The sequence below is a fragment of the Sceloporus occidentalis genome, unplaced genomic scaffold (genome assembly GCF_023333645.1).
Source record: "Sceloporus occidentalis isolate IW3139 unplaced genomic scaffold, rSceOcc1.0.p SCAF_19, whole genome shotgun sequence".
Lineage (NCBI taxonomy): Eukaryota > Metazoa > Chordata > Lepidosauria > Squamata > Phrynosomatidae > Sceloporus > Sceloporus occidentalis.
In genome coordinates, this window is record NW_028316999.1 from 7,619,189 (window position 1) to 7,633,431 (window position 14,243).

Here is a 14,243-nt window from a genome sequence, read left to right on the forward strand (position 1 = left end):
ACCGTCTGCACGATGCGTTTTACCTCTGCCCCCAAGACTTACCAGAGCAGACTCCCGGGTGTCTTGCGGGGCCGGCGAGGGGAAATCTACGCAATACGCGTATACAACTTCCGGTGCCGGCACATCCGTATTGCGTAGATGTACCCCGCAAGACACCCGGGAGTCTGCTCTGGTAAGTCGGGGGGGGCAGAGTGGCAGCATATCTCGGGGGGGGGGACAGTGGCAGCATATCTCGGGTGGGGGGAGGAGGACAGTGGCAGCATATCTCGGGGGGGGAGACAGAGTGGCAGCATGTTTTTTGGTGCTTTTTTAAAGAAAAAAACGTTTTCTTTAAAAAAGCACCAAACTTTTAGGGTGCGGCCTATATACGGGGGCGGCCTATATCCGAGCCAATACGGTGTATAGATACTAGTACATTCCCTCTGTTACTTTTGTTTTAAATTGGACTGGTGTCAAGACTCAATTATCTCAAACTGGTTTCTTGAACATGACCATGAGTTCACTGTGCTCCAATGGCCTCCAGTCACCAGATCTCAATGCAACAGAGCACCTTTGGGATGTGGTAGAATGGGAGATTTGCATCATGGATGTGCAGCCGACAAATCTACAGCAACTGCGTGATGTCATCATGGCCGTACAGACCAAAATCTGAGGAATGTTTCCAGCACCTTGTATAAAGTGTGCCACGAAGAGAAGACAAAAGAGGTCCCACCGGCACTAGCAAGGTGTACCTAAAAAAGGGACCAGTGAGTGTATATATGAGAAAATAAAATCTCTCACAGTAAATGATACAGTATGACATTTACTGTAAATTAAATTTGTAAGCTAAAGTGGCCATTAATATGTCTTTTGTTAAGACTTCATCATTACATAAAATTGTAATTCATTTATACAAAATTCTTCTGAAATGACCATTTCACTTTGCCTTGTGGTGGTTTTTTTTTTGTCTCCATAGCAGTCAAGACAAGGGTTAAACGTGTAGGGTGAATTGTGGTACAAGTTCTGCATGAATGATGCCTATACATTACTAACCTCCCTGAAGGTCTGGTTTTATAATATCTTTAAAATGTTGGGATGGTAGGTCTGTTCAGGACTAAGAAGTGTCTGATGAGAAGTCCCATATGGTAGCCTTCCATCAGTATTGGAGAGAGATCATTGCTCTATTGCTTCATCTGCTCTGTTGAGTCCTTTTATTGCCAATGTTGCCCTTAACCCCCTTAGGGACCTTTGACAGTTCAGGGCTGTCACGCAAAAATGGACTGAACGACCTTTGACAGTCCTGAACTGTCATTAAATAAGCGTAGAAAGTGATCAATGATCACTTTCCTCTCTAAAACGGCGTTGCTGTAATGCCTCGATGTCGAGGCATTCAGTAATGCGGAGATCGGCATCAGGCCCCTCCCCAGGGTGTCAACATCTGCCATACAACGATCACCTTCTAAACTTCGCTGAAATACCTCTATCACAAGGCATTCAGCGACAAACACCCACCCCAGGTGAGTGGTCACAACCTCCACTGTGAGTGACTTTTCCACTCGCAAGAGGGTGGCACCCTTTATATAAAAAAAATATATTTTGAAAGAATCCTCAGGAGAGTCTCTCTAGAATCCTGCTCCACTTGCAGGTTGAATACAGGTACTGCATTCAACCATGCAAGTCAATGGAGCCCAGCTTTCTTATCACAATATGATTATTAAAATATTCAAAAAATAAAAATATTTAAAAATTTATAAAAGAATGTGCTAACATTTAAACATATTTATGCAGTGATGTCAACAGAGGATCCATCCTGTACCAGCAAAATGTAAAAAAAAAGTCCAAAAAAGAATAAAAAATTTTTTTTTTTTATTTTGAGCAAGTGCTAAAATTAGCGCTTTCTATATTGAGATTTTTGAGAAGATAGAGTTAAAATAAGAGCATTTCAAATACCCAAGGGGTGTCTAATTTGATAAAAAAATAAATGGTTACATTTGTAATGAATTGGTACTCATTGGTTTGGGGTAAATTGGAGTGACTGGGCTCAAAGATAGGGAATAGGCACAAAAAAAGTACACTTCCCAAATGTGGCATTTGAAATCCCAAGCAACCCGACAAACCAATGCATGTGGGGTATCACTGCTATCGGGAGATGTTGCTGAACACATATTGGGGTGTTTGATAGTGATGCATACGAGGAGTTATGAATTCATTCCTGAAGTACAATTTGTGTGGGGAAAAAAAAAATACCACAAACTTTGGCAAAGGCAGGTGGTCGAATATCATGCATAAAAGGGTTAAAATACCTTGGGGTGTCTATTTTTCAAAAATATATAGTTTGATGGGGTAAATTGAAGTAGCCGGCTTCAAAGATGTTCCAAAGAAAACCTGAATTACACAAGTAGCCTATTACCAGTGAAACACTCGGACAAACCTATGCATGTGGGGTATCATTGAGTTAATGGGGATAGATTGAGTTAATCGGCTTCAAAGAAGTAGAGATGGAGGCAGAATGACCAGATTTGGGAAAAAAAGGTTTGGAAATCATAAAACGCTACTTGTACTTATTGCCCTACAACTTGCAAAAAAGCATAAAAACTGTGGGCATTTCTCAACTCAGGACAAATAGTAGAATCTATTTAGCTAGGTTTTTTACTTCATTTTGTAGGTGAGTAAAAGTTTTTTCAAATAAAAGGTGCTTTTTTTCCCCCCAAAATGTCACCATGTTTTAGTATTTTTTTTTTATATAGTAAATAAGATGATACGATCAAAATAATGGTATCTGAAGAAAGCCCATCTGAAAAAAAACAATATATATAACTTGTGTGGGTACTCTAAATGGTTGAGGTGAAAATTGCAGCTGAACACAAGCACCGCAAAAGTGTTAAAACAGCCTTAGTCCCAAAGGGTACAAAAAGAAAAAATAAGCCCGATCCTTAAGGGGTTAAAGGAAGAGCCTTGATTACATCAATTTCTCCTTTATGTAACTGGTACTTTATAAATGACCAGCGCTTGCCTTTGCTCCCATCACCCATCTCAAATCATTTCACAAAATGTCTTTCTCAAAATTCTTTCATGGAAAGTGTCAGGTTTAAACTCCCCTTTGATATGTGACAAAGTTACATCCTATTTATGTAACCATCGCTCAATGTGGTGTTCCTTCAAAAGACTCACAGGAAAAAGGGGTAAATTAACACGCAATATAAATCTCTAAACTCATTAAATTTCTGATGCAGAGAGGAGAGAACTGGCATTACATTATTCAGGAACCTTCTGAGTAGCATACACTGTATATGGACAAAAGTATTGGAACACCTGACCATTGCACCAACAGTGACTTTTTTGTCCAAAATGTCTTGGTATGTCCCCTTCGACATACCAAGGCATTTTGGATAATGCTTTTCTTCCAGCTTTGTTAAAACGATGTGGGGAATGGCCTTTTCAGCATGACTGTGCCCCAGTGCACAGAGCACGGCCATAAAGACATAGTTGGATGAGTTTGTTGTGGAAGAACTTGACTGGCCCCACCAAACCCTCACCTTAGCCAAATCAAACATCTTTGTGGTGAACTGAAACAGATATTGCAAGGCAGGCCTTCTCATCCAACATCAGTGCCAGACCTCGCAAAAGCTCTACTGAGTGAATGGGCAGAAATTCCCAGAAAAATCTTGTGGAAAACCTTCCCAAAAGAGTGGAAGCTGTTATAGCTGCAAAGGGGGGGACCAACTACATATTAATATTTATGTATTTAGAATGAAATGACATGTGATTTTTGGTAATTAAATGCACCTTCCTACCCGACTGACAAATGGTACCAATTTGCTGATGCACTAGTCATGCTTGTTGATCCCAGTCAGGGGCTATACACATACTCCAATGGCACATGACTCAAGTTCTAGAATACTTTGGTCACCTTCTTCGTGTGGTTTCCCAATTAGAAATTATTATTCTGATATCATATGATGCTGCTGTATGGTTGAGCTTGACCTTCCCAACTGGAGTCTCTCCTGCGCGATTTTTATGGGTTTGCTAACTTTGCCTGTTTTAGGGGATTTTTGGCAAGGTTAGCAAACACGTAAAAACCTAGGCACACAATGTCTGGGATCAGAAATAACAAAAATAATGACCTCTGTGGAGGATTTTTAGTCAAGCCTTTGTAGATTATTTCCAGGGTTTATTTCAATTGCTCATATACCCAAAATGACTAATAATCAGAAAGAGACAATGCTCCTGTAAAAGAAGAGGTAAAGCTTGCCATTTCAGACTTAATTATAACAAAACCACTGGACCAGATGGACCCTTAATACTAAAAAATATCTATATAGTCCTCTATACCTATATAATCCCTGCTCTAAACTATCTATATAATGAGATATTGTTTGACAATGTACCAATTCAGTCCCTTACAACAGTAAGAGCTATTTTTCTACTTAAGCTAAACAAAGATCAAATTGACATTCAATCTTACCTGCCAATCACTCTCCTAAATCAAGACATTACAATTTTGACCAAAGTAATTACAGATCAGATACAAGCATGTGTTCCTTCCCTTCTCACAGGGCATCAATTGGATTATATTAAAGGAATACAGTGACAGGGATGCTAGGTTGCATCAGACCAGGTACATACCTCTTAGTTTAAATGCTGAGAAAGCATTCGATTGAGTTGCCTGGCCTCTCTTATTCGGAATTCTAAAATTGTACTATTTAGGTCAACCATTCATTAATCCTATCCATAACCTGTACACAAAACATACTGAATGCTTCATACTCAGATCCACTGATGTTGGAGTGTGGTATACAACAGTGTTAACAGTAGTCCAATTGTCTTGCAGATGCTTCTTTCACAGAGGCGTATCTACTGAAAATAGTGCCTATGGCAAGCACTGAAATTGCGCCCCTGTCCAAATATCTAAAACCCATTTATTAGCCCCTGCTGCCCATATATATATAAATATTAGTCCCTGCTGCCGATATATATATATAAATATATATATATAAATATTAGACCCTGCTGCCGATAGCAAGTATAGATCAACACACAAACCCAGATCAATTGAAATTCACTGGTGAGCTCAGCACTGAAGGTATATATCAAATAAACAGAATCAGACATACAAATCCTGTATTTGCAGGTAAACCATAATAATATATGAAATGTAGCATCGCAGGTATAGATCAAATAAATACATGGAAACAGCATTTCAGGTATTAACTGAATAAGACATATTAACCCTGTATTTGCAGGTCTACATAAATAATGTATGGAAACATAACATAGCAGATATGGATCTACAGAATAACACAAAAAAACAGCTTTGCAGGTATAGATCAACTGGAATTCACATAAAAACACGGCATTAAAAGGTGTATTTAAAACCCCCTAAATTACAGGCATAGATCACAGGTTGCACACCCCAAAGCCAGCCCTGGCGTCCACACTGCCCACATAGAACCTGACCAGCACCCAGATAACACACATTAGATTTGACATCTTTGTCCCCAAATAGCCCAGCACAAGTCAACTTTGTCCCCAAACAGTCCGGCCTGTGCCATCTTTGTCCCATATACACCCTGCCTGTGACATCTTGGTCCCCAAGGCTCAAACCTCCTGCTAGTGCCATCTTTGCCCTTCCACAATTATACATCTATGATACACACAAACACTTTTACAGTCACTCACTAATTCACACTTTCATTCAGACAACTCATCCACACATTAACTCATGCTCTCTCTCATTCAGACAACTCATCCACACATTAACTCATGCTCTCCCTCATTCAGACAATTCATCCACACATTAACTCATGCTCTCCCTCATTCAAACAATACATTCACACATTAATTCACACTGTTTACTTATATCTACCCCCTTTCCCTCCCTTGTCACTTTCTAACCCATTTCATTACTACCCTCTTCCTCAATATCTACCCCCTCTCCCCCTTTCTCACTATCTACCCCCCCTCATTCCCTTATCACTTTCTACCCCCTCTCCTTCCCTTATCACTTTCTAACCCCTCTCCCTCCCTTATCACTTTCTAACCCCTCTCCCTCCCTTATCACTTTCTAACCCCTCTCCCTCTCCCTCCCCCTACTCACGATCTACCCTCTCCCCTTCTGTAGTTCTCTCACCTTGAGGTCCAGCGACGGACTGGACTCGCCGCAGGACTGCTGAAAGGTAAGTACAAGGGGAGGGGGTAAGGGTAGATAATAGGGAGGGAGGGAGGGAGAGGAAGGGTAGATAAATGGGGGGGCGGCATTTTAAAATTCGCCCCAGGCGGCATTTTGCCTTGGGCCGGCCCTGAGAGGGCCTAGAGTTCAACTCTGACCAGAAGTAATGATAATTTCTATGACATGCTAATGATTGCATTGCTGGCTCTACTAAATTCTCAAATAAGTACTCATGCTTCACACTTTAAGACTTTGTGGAGTGTGAAGCCTAAATATTTATTTGTTCACGCTGAAGGCACTTTGTTGATCAGCTGTGTGTATTTGACACCTGTTCCCTGGGTGGATCTGTGGGTATGCAGTTGTCAACGGGCACAATGGAAGATTGTTGGCATGCAGCCCATTGTTATTTCTACTAAATATTCCAATAAGTACTTGGAAGCTGCAACATCCCCAGACATTACTATATTCTGTTCACACACACAATATACCTTAATTCAAAGATAACCCTTAATATACTTTACCAGTAAAGCCTAAGACTTTGATAAGAAATGGTGGGAGCACTGTAGAGAACTCTAAACCCTTTCAACTCACGGTTATGGTGAGTTCAAAGGGTTTAGAGTTCTCTACAGGAGAAAGAGTTACATACACTTTTAATTCAAAATCCAATATACAGTTTAATTTAATAACACATATTTCAAATTTGCACTTCTATAATCATAATTTCTTTTTTTTTTTTACACATCAAAAATTAATGACACCCTTTGGAAGATGTTTTGCTCAGCATATGCGTTAAAACCACCTACATCACTTGATGCAATGTGGCATACACTCGGGCCAAACATCTTCTGCATGCTTTCCTCATACCAGGTCCTAGGCCCTACTGGACTACTCCTGTAGGTCATTTTACAGATGGGGTAACAAACTATCCCAATTTTAGGGCTTTCATGGAATACTATCATGATTTTTATAATCTGATGATCACCAGATGAGGATCGCTCTACTATCCTATCACAGAAAAGGAGGTGGTCTGATCCCTTAAGACCGGGAAAGCCCCGGGGCTTATGGGTACCTGAGGGAATTTTACCAGTCACTTTCCCTACTTTGACGGGTCTGTTTATTGGATACATTCAGTTACATTCTATGACTGAGGCTCGCACAATTCTGATACCCAAACCGAATAAAGATAATTTATTAGTGACACCATACAGGTCAATCACACTACCAGTGGTTTGGATGAGCATGCTCTTTTATTTATTTTAATACATACATCACATACATCATAGCCTCCCCCCCACGTGTATCAATAAGGCTTGGCCGCCCCTGACTCAGTTGCTATCTTTTTTCCTTCCCTGGACCCCTTTTGATCTACTGACCACTGCAGACCGGTAACAGCCCACAAGAGCTGCAGTTTTAGAGACACTCTGACCCAGTCGTCTAGCCATCACAATATGGCCTTTGTGAAAGTTGCTCAGATCCTTATGCTTGCCCATTTTTCCTGCTTCTAACACATCAACTTTGAGGATGAAATGTTCACTTGCTGCCTAATATTTCCCATCCACTGAGAGCTGCCATGATAACAAAATTATCTTTCAAATGGTATATTAGATGGAGATTGACTCCTGGCAAGCACTAAACCCGCAAACCTGGCAGGGTTTCATCACGCACTGACAGGACTTGACTCTTTTCTAATCTCTTTTCTAATCTCATTACATCTCCTGTCGGGAGTAGGTGACACAAAAATACACACTTTACATATTTCAGATCACAGAGACAGTATGGGGTAATTATGTGGATGACAACATACAGCATGCACAAGATCCTCTCCTTTTTTTAGGAGACGACAAAAGCCTTAATACATGGACACATAATCTCATATGTAGCGAAAGTCAACAAAGAATGTAAACAGAGGCGAGAGCGAGAGACGTTTCAGGCAGTTATTCATAACCTCTCTGAGCAAGGAATTTTAGAACACACTCATTCTAAACGGTTGCTGGAAACCCACTTGCTAGAAAGGGCACAAACAAAATAAGAATACATAAAAAAGAAAATTACCAGAGGGTCAACAAATCTCCAAACCAAGAGTAGACAAGGAAGTCACTTTCACTCACTGGACATATTCGGTGGTACTTTCAAGAGCTATACTGTTCCACCCCAAACAAGCGAAAAGGGAATACAACTTTCCGTTTCTTCCCTTGGAGAACAAGCATCTCCACAGCAGTCCAGAAGGTAGATACACGGTAATTTAGATGACAAACTATCCTCCTATGTATTAACATTGCAACAGTATGTATCAAAATTGTAACAGTACATTTACATGTTTTGCAAATTCTAATAAATATTCTAAATAACAGAGACAGCTCTCCTTCAACAAATATAAAACCAACCGTGTGGTATTTTTCCACCCACAGTACACCTAATAAGTTACAGCTTAAAATTGGGAAGAAACACCTAAATACGAGTAAACATTTTTTCTACAAGCACTATCTACTTTAGAATATATGGGAATTTCCCATAACAATTTGTATATCTCATTTAGGGGACATATTCTACCACATCTCGATATTATTACAAATTAATTACCACCACAAAATTTGTAGTGTAGTGGTAAAATTAGTGCATGGGAAGTGTTCAAATACCACCATTTAAAATTCCCTGGGGTGTCTAGTTTTCAAAAATATCTGGTTTCATGGGGTAAATGTAATTGGCCAACCCTTCTTGCCCTGAATCAAAATAAATAAATAATAATAATAAAAAATATATATATATATTATGTGGGTACACTAAATGAGAGAAAATAAATCAGCTAAACATGGGAACCGGAAAAATGTTTTTTTTACTTCATCATTGGCTGAACCCTGAAGCACCATCTATGGCACTTTTTAAATCTAAATTATTTTGTTATGTTTTTTTGTGGACTGGATGGAATGTGCTAAAGAATTCAAACCCAATATTTTTTCTTCCAGCTGTTTCATAAAGCACTTTAACATGTATTCATCTTTGGAAGGCAGTTAGGGGCATTAAACTATCTCTATAAATTGGATTAGACTGCATGCTGGGGACCATTCACTCTATTTTTTATTAAAAAAACAATTTTATTCATGTCATGCGTATGGTAAAATCCCCAAAACATCCCTTTGTAACTGAAAAGGAAAGGTACCTTTAACATGCTTTGGTTTGCACAGCCTAGCTCAGCTCTTGATATTAGCTGGCTCTTACAAACCTGTGGCATGATAAAGATAAAAGTCCACTGAGAGATCACTGAGGTGATGAAATGCTAAGCAATCCTAAAATATATAATATATAATAATAAGAGCTATATAATACTGCCAGAGTAGGCAGACGTCAATGTACATAAGTGATAATTACACACAAAAAGATGTTATGCTTTTAAGAGTATCTCTAAATATATATATATAAAAAAAACAGATTTTTGTACATTTTTTTTACATTTGTACGTTTTTTGGTGAATGTCCCTAAACCATTACGAGCTATGCTGACATGGGCACCACTAGATAGCAAATGGTGTTCCTAGGTCAGTAAGGACGATCTGAGTTACCTCTGGCTGGCCCATAATGAAGAAAAACTTAGCGGAAGAAGAGCTTTGTTCGCCTGCCACAGCAGACCTGAATATTAGAGCTTTCTAATACACCAGCTTTCTGTGCACCATCTGCCAGTATTAAACGATTGTATGTAGAAACATTTATTTCTATAAACAGTATTTAACCCATAATGACCAGTGACATGCCTGGCACGTCATGGCATTTAACAAGCTTAGAAAAGGCAGTCTACTTTCCAAAAATGTAGGGTTTGATGGGGTAAATTGAAGTTCCTCAAATATGGCGTAGGTGCAGACTAACCAGATGTCAAAATGAAAAAAAAATAGCGCAGTTCCCAAAAGTGGCCTTTTAGCCTTCAAACAACCAGACAGACACATGCATGGGTGGTATCACTGTACTCAGGAGATATGTTGTTTGGCTGTTACATATAACAAAAGTACAATGTGTGAGAAAACAAAAATGACTACCACACATTTTGACAAAGGCTGGTGGTAGAAAAGGGTTAAAATACCAGCATTTGAAATACATTGGGTTGTCTAGTTTTCAGAAAAAAATGGTTTGATGGGGTAAATTGAATTAGCCATCTCCAAAGATGTCCAAAATAGGACATGGGTGCAGTAGGACTACAAGTTGAAAAATCCACACTTCCCAATTGTGGCATTTTACCTTCCAAACAACCAGACAAACCCATGCATGGGCATTATCACTGTACTTGGGAGATGTTGCTGAACACATAATGGGGATGTTGTTTGGCAGTGACATATATCAGGAGCTATAAATTCATACCTGAAGTTTTGTGTGAAAAAAATTCAAAAGAAACAAACTTTGGCAAAGGCTAATGGTAGAATTTATGAAGGGGAAATGTTAAAATACCAGCATTTAAAATACCTTGGTGTGTCTAGTTTTCAAAAATATATGGTTTGATGGGGTAAATTGAATTGGCCAGCTTCAAAGATGAAGTCATGGGGTCAGAAGGACCAGATGTCAAAATTTCAAGTTAAAAAATGTACACCTTCCAAATGTGGTGGTTAACCCCTGCTAACAACCCGACAAACCCATGCATGGATGGTATAACTGTACTTGGAAGATGTTGCTGAACACATATTGGGGTGTTGTTTGACAGTGATATATAACAGGAGCTGGAAATTTATACTTCAATTACAATTTGTGTGATAAAAAACACACAAGAAATTATTACCACAAACTTTGAGGCTAGTGGTAGAATTAGTGCATGGAAAGGGTTAAAATACCAGCATTTAATTTACCTTTGGGTGTCTAGTGTTCAAAAAACAAGAGTGGTCTTTAAGGGGTTAACAAACAACTAAAACACACTGTGTGCAAGCACAGGCAAATTTTGTCACAAATATTTTCTTGTGTTGACCCCAAAATAAATTGGAAAAAATGTCTGATGCAGTACACTACAGTAGCATACTATAGCTTCTCCAATCCATCCCACACCAGTAAATATTCTACACTAAAATAAACACTATACCTTATTAATGAACTTGCGGTATTGTATATGAGCAATGAACATCAATCTCACCCCAACTCTCATTAATCTGTAATTGCTGCTACTGACAAGTTAAAATGACATTAGCACACTTATACGTCTAATGTTTGCCCCTTCTTCTTGTAAAAGCTCATTGGCCAGAGTGAAAAAAAGGAAAAACTCCCACAGGTTAGTGGACCCATCAATCACATAAACATTGATAAGACCACCTCTCCCTTCCCACTTTACCTCATCAAGGATGAATCCTAGTGAAATTCTGGCACTTTTGCAAATTGTTTTGGCAGTTTTGTTGGGGATCTCACTCGTTATCAGAGATTCCTATATACACACGAAACAGGACATTTTTGTTAAAAAAACCCGTTCGGATGAATCAAAATGCATAAGTCTAGTAATTAATTTGACAGAAATACAAAATGTGAGGCGTAATCTGAGCAGGCAGTCCTCTATTGTTGTCAAGGCGAGTTAAACCAACACCAGCCCATCCAATATAATGATTGGTGTTTTACAATATATCTTCCAGTATATTCATTCAGTTGTCACAAGTCCTTTTGACTTCTCATAAGGTACGTCATGACTATTCCTGCTATTACACTGACTTTATACTTAAATATAGGCATTATTGGCAATGTTCCCAGACTAGCTCCTTAAAACATAATGGGTGACCTAATATTGCATTGCTACTAAGCCATCACTTTGACTATTGACATAATATTGCACGGGCTAGTATGACATACCTGCTGAAAGATCTTTTTATACAAGTGTCACAAGAGCACTTCCTGCCTCCGAGCTGAAAAACCAGCCCGTGGGCACACTCATCACTCTTTCTGCAGGGCCCAAACAACTACATCTTAAGCCCAAAAAATGTTTACCCTACAACCCCAAAACTTTATTTGCTGTCACCACCATTTGTTATTTAACCCCTTGATGACAATTGCCGGTCCGGGCACGTCACGGAAAAACATGTCGTTAACGACAAATGACGTGCCAGGACCGTCATTTGTTAAAACGGGTAAAAAAAAATCGATCCGTGATCGATTTTTTTACCCAAACGGCGTTGCTGTAATGCCTCGACCTCGAGGCATTCAGTAACGCCATGATCGGAATCAGGGGCCATGTCTGGCCCCTCCCCGGGGCGTCAACATCCGCCATACAATGTATGGCGGCGGACGCCCATTTTAAAAGCGTTTAGGAGGCGATCAACGATCACCTCCTAAACTTAAATGGTGTCGCTGGAATGCCTCGATCAGGAGGCATCCAGCGACACCAAACACCTACCTCTTGATGGACTGTGACCGCTTCGGAGAGCGGTCACAGCCGCAGCTGCCGGTGATCTTCGCCATCAGCAAGATGGCGGCGACCCGGGAAAAAAAATAATAAAGACGAAAAAGTTCGCTAGACGGTCTCCTGACCCTCTAGAGAACTCTGGCTCCACTTGCAGGCTGAATACAGGTACTGCATTCAACCATGCAAGTCAGTGGAGCTCAGCTTTCTAATCACAGTGTGATTAGAAAAAAATAAATTAAAAATAAAATAAAATTAATAATCATTAGAAAAAAAATAGTAAAAAACCAGTAAAATGTAAAAATAATTTCCCTCTGATGTCACTATCAGGGGAACCTTCAAGTTGAAAAAAAATCTTAAAAATGTTTTAAAAAAGGCAAAAAAAATTTAAAATATATATATAAAAAATATATTTTTGTGAGCAAGTCCTAAAATTAGCACATTAGCTTAAAACAATTCTCGCATGGAAAGAGTTAAAATACTGGCATATTAAATGCCCATGGGGTGTCTACTTTTAAAAAATTTATGATTTGATGGGGTAAATTGAATTGGCCGGATTCAACAATGTCCCAAATAACACGGGGGGAAGGATGGCCACACATCTAATTTCCAATTAGAAAAATACACACGTACCAAATGTGGCCTTTTAGTTCCCCCCAAAAATGACAAACCCATGCATGTGGGGTATCACTGTACTCAGGAGATGTTGCTGAACACATATTGGGGTGTCGTGTGACAGCGGCATATACCAGGAGCTGTAAATTCATACATAAAGTGTGTGGGAAAAATACACACACAAAAATACTACTGCAAACTTTGAAAAAATGCTGGTGGTAAAATGTGTGCATGCAAAGAGTTAAAATACCAGCATTTAAAATACCCTGTGGTGTCTAGTTTTCAAAAATATATGGCTTTATTGGGCACACTGAAATGGCCCGGCTCAAAGATGTACCAAATAGGGCATGGGCAGTGGATCCCCAAATGCCAAAGTTCCACATTGAAAAATGTGCACGCTCCAAATGTGGCCCTTTTGCCCCCAAACAGCCAGGCAAAATCATTTATGTGGGGTATCACTGCGCTCAGGAGATGTTGCTAAACACATATTGGGGTGTTTTGTGATAGTGACATATACGATAACTTTTTAATTCATACCTGAAGTAAAATGTGTGTGACAAAACAAATGCAAAAAAATGACTACCACAAAGTTTGACAAAGACTGGTGGTAGATATGGTGCATGGAAAGAGTTAAAATACTAGCATTTGAAATACCCTGGGGTGTCTAGTTTTCAAAAATATATGGCTTTATTGGGCATACTGAAATGGCCCGGCTCAAAGATGTACCAAATAGGGCATGGGCAGTGGATCCCCAAATGCCAAAGTTCAACATTGAAAATGCGCATGCCCCAAATGTGGCCCTTTTGCCCCCAAACAGCCAGGCAATATCATTCATGTGGGGTATCACCGCGCTCAGGAGATGTTGCTGAACACATATTGGGGTGTTTTGTGAACTCAGTATTTCTAAACAAATAGTAGAATCTATTTAGCAGGTTTTTTCATTACCTTTTATAGATGAGTAAAAGATTTTTCAACTAAAAGTTAGAAACAGTCATTTTTTTCTAAATTTTTCACCATATTTTATACTTTTTTTAATAGTAAATAATATGATACAATCAAAACAATGTCATCTAAAGAAAGCCCTTCTTGTCCTGAAAAAAACAATATCTAATGTGTGTGGGTTCAGTAAACG